This window comes from Choloepus didactylus, assembly GCF_015220235.1.
Source record: "Choloepus didactylus isolate mChoDid1 chromosome 11 unlocalized genomic scaffold, mChoDid1.pri SUPER_11_unloc1, whole genome shotgun sequence".
Taxonomy (NCBI): Eukaryota; Metazoa; Chordata; class Mammalia; order Pilosa; family Megalonychidae; genus Choloepus; species Choloepus didactylus.
The window spans coordinates 5,330,794-5,340,690 of record NW_023637577.1 but is presented as its reverse complement, the minus strand read 5'-3'; positions in this window follow the sequence as shown (position 1 = coordinate 5,340,690).

The following is a 9,897-nucleotide window of genomic DNA, read 5'->3' as shown; positions in this document are numbered from 1 at the left end:
TTAAGGTCAGTTAATTTGGGACCTTAATTACAGATGCAAAATCCTTTCACAGAAGCACCTAGATAAGTGTTGGATTGAATAAGGTGGAGAAGTTGGGCACACAACAGGGGGGTAGGATCTTGGGGACCATCTCAGAATTCTACCGACCACAGGAAATAGAACAAGAAAGTAAATAATTCCATAGGAAATGCGCCAAACCAAGGAGTGCTAAAATGTGTAGTTAGAGCACAAGTGAGAGAGATGGGGTGGATATGTATCATTTTTCCTGCCCAGCATCCATTAGGTAAGGGCACCTTGATTTTTCCTTTAGGAACCACCTCTCTCTTACTCTCTCCATCTCTGCCCTCAGTTCTAGGGATGAAGGTGTGGCCTAGGTCTGGCCAACCAGAGCATGGTATCTCTAGACTATAGTCATTGGTTCAGAGATAAGCATGTAACACAAGTTAGACCAATTAGAGTCTGTCTTGGGACTTTTGCCAGAACTTTGGGAAAAGAGGTTCTTTCTTTCCAGTGGGTTTGCTAGGATGTAGGCCTGGAGATGTTGATGGTTGCAATTGTCACTGCTTGTCTTGGATTGCTCAAACTTGGGGAAGCCAGCTGCCATGCTGTGGGGACCCTCAAGCAGTTCATTGGAGAGGCCCAGGTGGGGAGAAAGTAAAGCCTTCCGCCAACAACCAGCCACAGCTTGACAGCCATGCGAGAGAGCCGTCTTGGAAGTGGATACTGCAGCCTTCACCAACATCTTGCTGACAACCTAAGAGAGACCTCAAGCCAGAATCATCCACCTAAGCCACCCCTGAATTCCTAACCCTCAGAAACTGTGAGAAATAATCATTGATTATTGTTGTTTTGTGCCATATGTTTTAGGGGATTTGTTACACAGCATTTGAAAACTAATACAGATGGAGAGATTCTTGATGACTTTGTTTGAGGACCTGGTTCTGAAAACCAGAAGTACCATCAAGACTTCTCAGTTATTTATGTGCACCAATAAATTCCTTTTTTTTTTTTCTTAAACCAATTTGGGTGGAATTCTGTCACTTTTAATCAAAGGAGCCCTGAGTGACACAAAGTAATTTATGGGAAATGAAGTGAAGACCGAGTGGAGTGACTTATTCATTCTGCTGGGAGAGAGGCAGGCTGTGGCAGGCTTCCTGAAACAGAAACACAGTGAGAAGAGGGTAGGAGGAGTAGGGGCACACCCAGCAGACTCTCCAAAAGTGGCACCTTTTGGGCAATATTTTTCAAAGGTAGTATGTTGATGTGACAGCTGTCAAGACCGTGATGAAGCACCACCATGAGTCGTACAGATGGGCTCACTAAAGGGAAAATGACTTCGTGGGTTCTGACCATGTCCCCTGTGAGAACCACTCTATCCCTCCCAATGGAAGGGCCTTTTGAAGGGGTCTTCCCAATGAGTAGGGGGTTTGCAGGGGGAAAGGGAGGGAAGGGCTGCCAGGTAGTGAGTGAATAAGACTCATGACTTCATGGAAGCCTGAATGCAGCATGTCAAATGAGGAATGTTGTTTCATGGGGAGTGTAAGGAGATGAGGCTGTGAAGTCCATTGGGCTCGGTGGCAGACGCTGGTGAGCTTTTGCTGAACATCTATACCCCCCTCACCCAGTCTCCCAGTTTCTGGTTGGAGGTTGCCCCTCCACCATCGTGTGGTGAAAGGGTCATTTCTAATGACCATCTCCCACTCTGGAAGCCCAATGGACCAGATCACCCACTCCCAACCACAGCACAGCCAGAGGGACCTGAACTGGGCCAATGAGTGCTCTCTCCCGGGACTCTGATTTCCGATCAAGCCACACAAGGATGGCCAGAGGAGTTGGGAGGGAGGCCTGGCATTGCACCACCTGTGCTTTGATCAGACTGTGCTCACTCTGTGGCATAAGTTGTGATGCCTTTGAAAGCCAAGCTTAAGCAGTATGCAAATTCAAATTCATCATTTCACATCATGAGAGGTCTAGAGTGGGGTGGCTCCAGGAGCAGTGCCCTCAGTGGGAATGCTTGTGAAAAGAGCAGCGCCTGGCTTAAAAGTAGGACTCAAGCTATTGAGGTTTGCAGAGAAACCTGCCCATGTAAATGCACTCACCCTTCTCAGCAATTTCTGCAAACCTGCCCCCCAATCTCCAGTTCTCCCGGTACATCTGGGTCACCTGCTTTGCTGGGAGAGCCCTTGGATCAAGCAGAAATGCACTGTCTCCTTACCCTGTCCTTGTGTCTTTCTACAGCTGTGATATGAGTATATGGGATGGCAAACGGGAAGCCATCAAGTTCCTGCTCACAGGTGCCTGGACACACACACACACACACACACAGAAAAAGAGAGAGAGAGAGAGAGATACACACATATATACACACAAACCACTTCTCATTAGCAAAGGCTGGAGCAGAGATTTTGAGATTCTGGAACTGCCTGTTCAAAGACAAGTTTGTGGGGTCAGAACGTACCCAGCCAGCCCTCCTTCTGACTTTCTCAGTTGATGGCACCATTGTTCCCCCAGTAACTCAAGCTGTTGCAAAGGAGGCTTTATACAAACAGAAGCCACTCCTTCCTCCAGACCAGTGCTGCTCAACAGAACTTTCTTCAATGATGGAAATTTTCTATATTGGTGTTTGTCCAATTCAGAAGGGAGCTATTGAGTGCCTGAAATGTGGCCAGTGTGACAGAGGAAGTGAACTTTAATTTCATTTGTTTAATTAGTTAAACATTAAATAGCTACATGTGGCTAGTGGCTACTATATTGGACAGCGCAGCTCCAGACAGATGCAGGAAGAAGGTCTGTGTGTGACTGGTGATACACATTGGGGAAATGGACAGGGGCATGAGAAGATGTTGGAGAAGTAAACAGGGCCCAGATCAAGTTGGGCCTTTGTAAGCCCTGGGGAGATGTTTGGATTTTAAGTGTAATGAGAAGAGTATCAGTTATCCATTGCTGTGTAACAAATTGCCCTCAAATCTAGCAACTAAAAACAACACACATGTATTATGTCACAGGAACATGGGAACTGTTTAAATTCAAATTCTAGGTCAGTCTCTCTCACAAGGCTGCCTCGTGTCAGCCAGGGCTGCTTGACTGGTGGAGGATCCACTTCCAAGTTCTCTCACAGGGGCATCAGCAGGTGTCGGGTCCTCTGTGAGGAGCATCCATTCTTTGCCACGTAGGTGTCTCCACAGGGCAGCTCACAACATGGCAGCCAGCTTCCCTCAGAGTGAGCCAGGGAGAAGGAGAGGGGGCACCTAAATGGAAGCCACGGCTTTCTTACTAACCTAATCTTGGAAGTGACATTCTATCACTTTTGCCCTATTTTCTTCATTAGAAGTGAGTCATTAGGTCCCATCCACATTCCAGAGGGAGGGTAAACAACAAGAGGTAGGGGTCGTTGGGGGCCATCTTGCAAGCTGCCCACCACAAGAAGGCACCGGAAGCTTCCAAGCAGGAGAGTGACAGGATCAGGTTTACACTTACTGCTTTAACAACAGGCAATGCAGCCCACATGATAGAGAATGAAAGGTCTGTCTTAGTCTGCCAGGGCTGCTATGACAAATACCACAGAATGGCTTGAATGATGGTAATTTATTGGCCCATGGTGTTTGGAAGCTGGAAGTCAAAAATCAAAGTGTTGGCACGTCAAGCTTTCTCCCCAAGTCTGTAGCATTCTGGTGGTGGCTTGCTGGCAATTGTTGGCATTCCTTGGCTTGTAAATGCATCTTTGTCCCCCTCACATGGTGATATCTGTCTCCTCCTCTGGCGTCTACTTCTGCTCAGTCATCTATGTCTCTGTCTGGATTTCCTCTCCTTAAAAGGACTCCAGTCACGTTAATTAAGGCCCAGCCTGATTCAATTTGGCCTCATCTAAACAGGATCTTCAAAGATCTGGTTCATAAATGGCTTCACATCCACATCCGCGGGTCTCCTTGACATAGACAAAAATTCTGTTTACAGATGGGTCCACACTCACAGGACTGGGGTTTAGGCCTTGGACGTGTCTTTGTGGAGGACATGATCCAATCCCCCAACAAGGCTCAAAAGGGCAAAACTCTCCTCCCACCCATGTCCCCTGTCCTGATTTCCCCTTTCCAGAGGCAACCAGTGTTCCTGGTTTTTCGCATAGCCCACCAGGGGTGATCCACATGTATATAAGCAATTTTGTTTGCAGTAGTTGTTAGTATTTCCAAGTCTCTTCTACATTCGGGCATATGGTAGTTATTCCATTCATCAATGTCTGTATTAAAAAAAACCTCCAAATTTAGTGGCATAAAACCACCACCACATTTTTTAACCACGTTGATCAGGTGAGGCAGGAATTCAGACAGGACCCAGGAGGGACAGCTTGTCTCTCCTCCACCATGCCTGAGACCTCAGCTGGGGATACTTGAATGGTTGGGTGTGACTTGGATGGCCAGGGACTGGAATCACCTGGGGACTTCTTCACCCACATGTCTGATGCTTGGGTTGAGTCGGGGGGATGATTCAGAGCCCAGGTTCAGCTGGGATGGTTGACCAGAGCTCCCACCTGGAGCCTCTCCATTAGACTTGGGGCTTCTCACAGTGTGGCAACTGATTCTGTGGGGAAGCATGAAAGAATACTCCTCGAGAGAAGGATTTGAAGAGGACCAGGCTGCATGGCCTTTTCTGATCCAGCCTCAGAAGTCACTCAGCATATTTCCACCATAATCTACTGATTATAAGAGAGTCACCATGGACAGACCACAATCAAAGGGAGTGTGCTGGTTTGAATGTATTGTGATTCCCAAAACACCGTTATCTTTGATGTAATCTTGTGTGGGCAGACATATCAGGGTTGATTAGATTGTAATTCTTGGAGTGTTTCCATGGAGATGTGCCCCACCCAACTGTGGGTGATGACTCTGGATAATTTCCATGGAGGTGTGGCCCCACCCATTCAGCATGGCCATTTACTGGAGCACTATTAAGCTCAGACAGAAGGACTGAGATTGCTACATCCAAGAGGGACACTTTGAAGAATGCACAGAAGCTGAGAGAGTAGCTGCAGATGAGAGACAGTTTGAAGATGGCCTTTGAAAGCAGACTTTTGCCTCTGGAGAAGCTAAGAGAGGACAAACACCCCAAGAGCAACTAAGAGTGACATTTTTGAGGAACTGCAGCCTAGAGAGGAACATCCTGGGAGAAAGCCATTTTGAAACCAGAACTTTGGAGCAGATGCCAGCCATGTGCCTTCCCAGCTAACAGAGATTTTCCGGACACCATTGGCCATCCTCCAGTGAAGGTACCCTTTGTTGATGGACACTTTATGGCCTTAAGACTGTAACTTTGTAACCAAATAAACCCCCTTTTATAAAAGCCAATCCATCTCTGGTGTTTTGCATTCTGGCAGCATTAGCAGACTAAAACAGGGAGGGAAGTTAGATTCCACTTCTTGATGAGAAAGGGTAGCAAGATCACATTGCAGAAGTGCCTGTGGGATGGGGGAGATTGCTACACTTGTCTTTGGAAAATACAATCTCCTGTGGTAGTGTTGTACTCCCCCCGGCCCCCTTTAAAGTTAGTTGTAGCCATGTGGTTTGGTTTGACCAATGAAATGTGAGGAGAGGTAAGTTGCATTGCTTTCAGGTGCAGTCTTCAAGGATCATCCTATGAGTTCTCACATTTCCTTTTACTGTCTATGACAGTGTAGAAGCACACAGTGAGATGGAGCCCCTATCCCCTGGGTTCCTGAGTCACTGCTAGGCTAGGCATCCAATCTGGGCTGAACATGTGGTGTACATGAGAAATCAACTTTTGTTGTTTTTAAGCTGCCGAAATCTGGGGGTCACTTTTACTGCACAGTAACCTAACCTATCCTGACCCTTTTTACACAAATAGTAGCAAACCTTACAACTGTTCTGCACTTTTTTTTTTCACTTCACAACATATCTTGGAGATCATTTATATCAGCATATGAAGAGTTCTGCCCCTGTCATTTATTTTTTAAACAGCTACATAGTATTCCTGTATAGGAAAGGACCAACTTTTACTTACCCATTTCCTCCTATTAAGGACAATTGGTGTGTTCCACCTTTTCAGAAAATACTGCAATGAATAACCTTGAAGATTTTTTTATTTTGCTTAAGTGCAATTGTATCCATAGGATTAATTTCTAGAAGGTCATATCTCAGATGGCTGGTGGCATATTTCCCCTTCATAAAAGATCACTTTGGCTATGGGTGGAGAATAGGTTGAAGAGCCAGGACCTGGCCCCGATAGTTGTGTGTGACACCTTCCCCTCTTTGCCTCAAAATCAATTGCCAAGTCCTGTTCATTCTAGCTCCATGAGAGCTTTCAATCTGCCCTCTGTTTCCCCTGGTCACTGTCCCTACATAGGGCATCGTCACTTCTCGCTTTAATGGTTCCTCCTGAGGGGTCTCCCACCTGTCTTAAGATACTTGAGTGCAAACATCAAAGTCAATACTGGGTGACTTAAGCAGACAAGGAACTGATTGGATGGCTCCTGGGGTGCTTGTTGAAGCCTTCTCCCCCAGGAAGGGCCTGGCTTGGATCTGCCAACTTGACAGCTTTCCCACCCCCTTTGCTGCCTCCACAACGAATTCTAAATGGCCCTCCTGCTGTCTTGCATTGATCACTTGCTCTGGATTCCATGATGACCTGGTTGGAAACCTTAGAAAGTACTCCAGCTGCCAGGGACCTGGGAGTAGAAATACCGCCTCCCCTCTTTGATTTTCCTAGCAGAAGGCAAGGAAAGGATTCTTCCCAATTGGGAGGGGTGTTCAGATGCTCGGTGCCACAACAACAGGGTTCCACATATCAGCCTCAGCCCCTCCTTTCTGACCCTCAACCACCACTCATCACCCATGTTTCATAGTGCAGGGCTCTATGTGAAAGCAAATCTGGTCACTCTACTCCCCAGCTTGAAACCCCCCTCTATAGCACCCTACTACCCTCAAAATGAAGTTTAAACTCCTTACCTGGCTTCCAAGGACCTCCCTGATCCGGTATCCTGCTGCCATAGCCCACTGTGTACCTTAAACTCTAGCCTGATGCTCTGCCCTCAAGTCCTTCCCACATTGTGTATGGATCTTTGAACATGTGATGACCCTCTAGAAGGCACTTTCCCTCCCCATTCCAGTAACCACTGAATTTGGCACACTTAACCCTTAAGTCTCATCTTGGACACAGCAGCCTTCACTGACAGTTCCCCTACCCCAGGCTAGGTAAGATACTGCCTTTTATCCCATTGGCCACTGGGTTTCCCTCTTTCAAAGTACTTATCATTACTGTCAAATATATCCTAGATCCACCCACTTTTTTCTCTCTCTCCTGCTACCATTTTTTAAAAATTCAGTTTTATTGAAATATATTCACATACCATACAATCATCCATGGTGTTACAATCAACTGTTAACAGTACCATCATATAATTGTGCATTCATCACCTCAATCTATTTTTTTTTAATTCAGTTTTATTGAAATATATTCACAAACCATACAGTCATCCATGGTATACAATCAACTGTTCACAGTATGATCATATAGTTATGCGTTCATCACCACAATCTATTTCTGAACATTTTCCTTACATCAGAAAGAATCACCCCAATCTATTTTTGAACATTCTTCTTACACCAGAAAGAAACAGAATAAGAATAAAAAATAAAAGTAAAAAAGAATACCCGAATTATACCCCCCATCCCACCCTATTTTTCATTTAGTTTTTGTCCCCATTTTTCTACTCATCCATCCATACACTGGATAAAGGGAGTGTCATCCACAAGGCATTCACAATCACACTGTCACTCCTTGTAAGCTACATTGTTATACAATCGTCTTCAAGAGTCAAGGCTACTGGGTTGGAGTTTGATAGTTTCAGGTATTTACTTCCAGCTATTCCAGTGCATTAAAACCTAAAAAGTGTTATCTATATAGTGTGTAAGAACGTCTACCAGAGTGACCTGTCGACTCCATTTGAAATCTCTCAGCCACTGAAGCTTTATTTTGTTTCATTTTGCATCCCCCTTTTGGTCAAGAAGATGTTCTCAATCCCACGATGCTGGATCCAGATTCATCCCTGGGAGTCATATCCTGCATTGCCAGGGAGATTTACACCCCTGGGAGTCAGGTCCCACGAAGGGGGAGGGCAGTGAGATCACCTGCCAAGGTGGCTTAGAGAGAGAGAAGGCCACATCTGAGCAACAAAGAGGCACTCAGGGGGAGACTCTTAGGCACAATTTTCTCCTGTTACCTTTTTGGTCCAAGCCAACAGCACCTATCTCCTGCATTTCTTCTGGACACTCCAACTGCTAACACTCTTGGTCATCTAAAGGTGCACCAGCCAGAATGATCTTTTAAAAGTATAAATCATCCTTTCACGGCTTCACATTTCACTTAGCAGGGAAAAACCTCAACTCCTTGCCAAGACCTTACATGAAGAAGACCTTACATGAAGTCCTTGCTTCTTTGGGCTCATCGCAGACCACTCACTTGGCCCTGAAGCTACACGGGCCTTCTTCTTGGCCCTTGCACCCACCAAACTCATTCCAGGCTTGGAACCTTTTTGCACTTGCTGTTTTTTCTACCTGGGGTTCTGTTCCCCCAGATCTTTGCAGGGCTGGGTCCTTCCCATCACTCAGGTCTCTGCTCAAGCGTTGTCACACCCTGAAACTGTCCCCCACCCACCCCTAAAATCTTTATGGTATTGTCTTGAGGTCTTAATAGCACTATTGCTCTCTGAAACCACCCTATATATTTGTTTATGTACAGGATTATTCTCTCTATCCTCCTTTCTAGCATGTAAGCAGGGAGCTTGGCCATCTTGCTGACACGGCTGTAACCCCAGCACCTGGCTCAGTGCCTGGCACAAAGCGGGCGCTCTGTAAGTATTTTTGGATGAATGAACGAAAACGGATTAGAGAAGCCCGGTTGGATCCGGCTCCACCTTACTTGCTGGGTTTGGGCAAGCCTCCGTTTTCCTGCTGCGTGAAATGGGGGTGGAGGGAGTGGGCTGCTGAGCTGAAAGGTGCTGACTGGCTGAAGAACTTCAGCCTTGTTTTCCCCCTAGTCTTCGGCCTGGAACCAGCTACTCGACCTCTGGGCGCCTCAGCTCCCCACCTGTATAATGGGTGTGAGCTCACCCCAACGTTTCGGGGTGGTAGCGCTGCCTTATAAGGCAGAAGAGGCCGAGGGCGGGCGAGGCCTTGTGGGTGGAGAGAAATCACAATATCCGGCTGCGGGGGCAGGGAGGGGACGCTCGCCACGGCCACAACCGGACGCCGGAGAGCCTCTGGGGAGGTTGCCAGCCTCCTTCTGGCCGCACCCCGCTTTCGATGCGCCACTCCGGGATGGCTGACCCAAGGAAATACAGCCTGACATACGGCCCAAAGAAGCTCGCGGTCCAGCCGCACGAGGCCGAACATACCAAGCGCGTCTCCAACAAAACCCCAGAAAAAGCCTTCGGCGAGCCTAACGAGCCCGGGCCACCCCCATGTGGCCACACCCCCAACGTATGGCCCAATCAGAATGCACTTCTGAGGATGGCGACCGCTACTTGCATACAATCAGATGTCCTATATTCTGGGCGTGACCCAGAGGCCCCACCTCCGTCGTCTTGGCTGAGGGCTCCCCCCTAATTGGTAGTTTCCTACCCTATCAAGGCCCAGAAATTCGAACCTAGAGGCTGAACCCCGCCCCCAGGCCAACCAGGGAGAGGTGACGCAATCAGTCCCACCTCCCTGCTCGTTTAGGCGAATCCCTGGCGCGGAGGGCGGGGAATGATGAAAAGACCGTCTAATAGAAAGACGGCGCGGGGAGTATCTGCCCGGCCATTGGTGAGGAAAAGTAAACAGTGGGCGGGACGGGGCGGGACGGGGCGGGCCCGGCGCCGGGTGGCCCTCGGGAGGGGGCGGAGAGTGC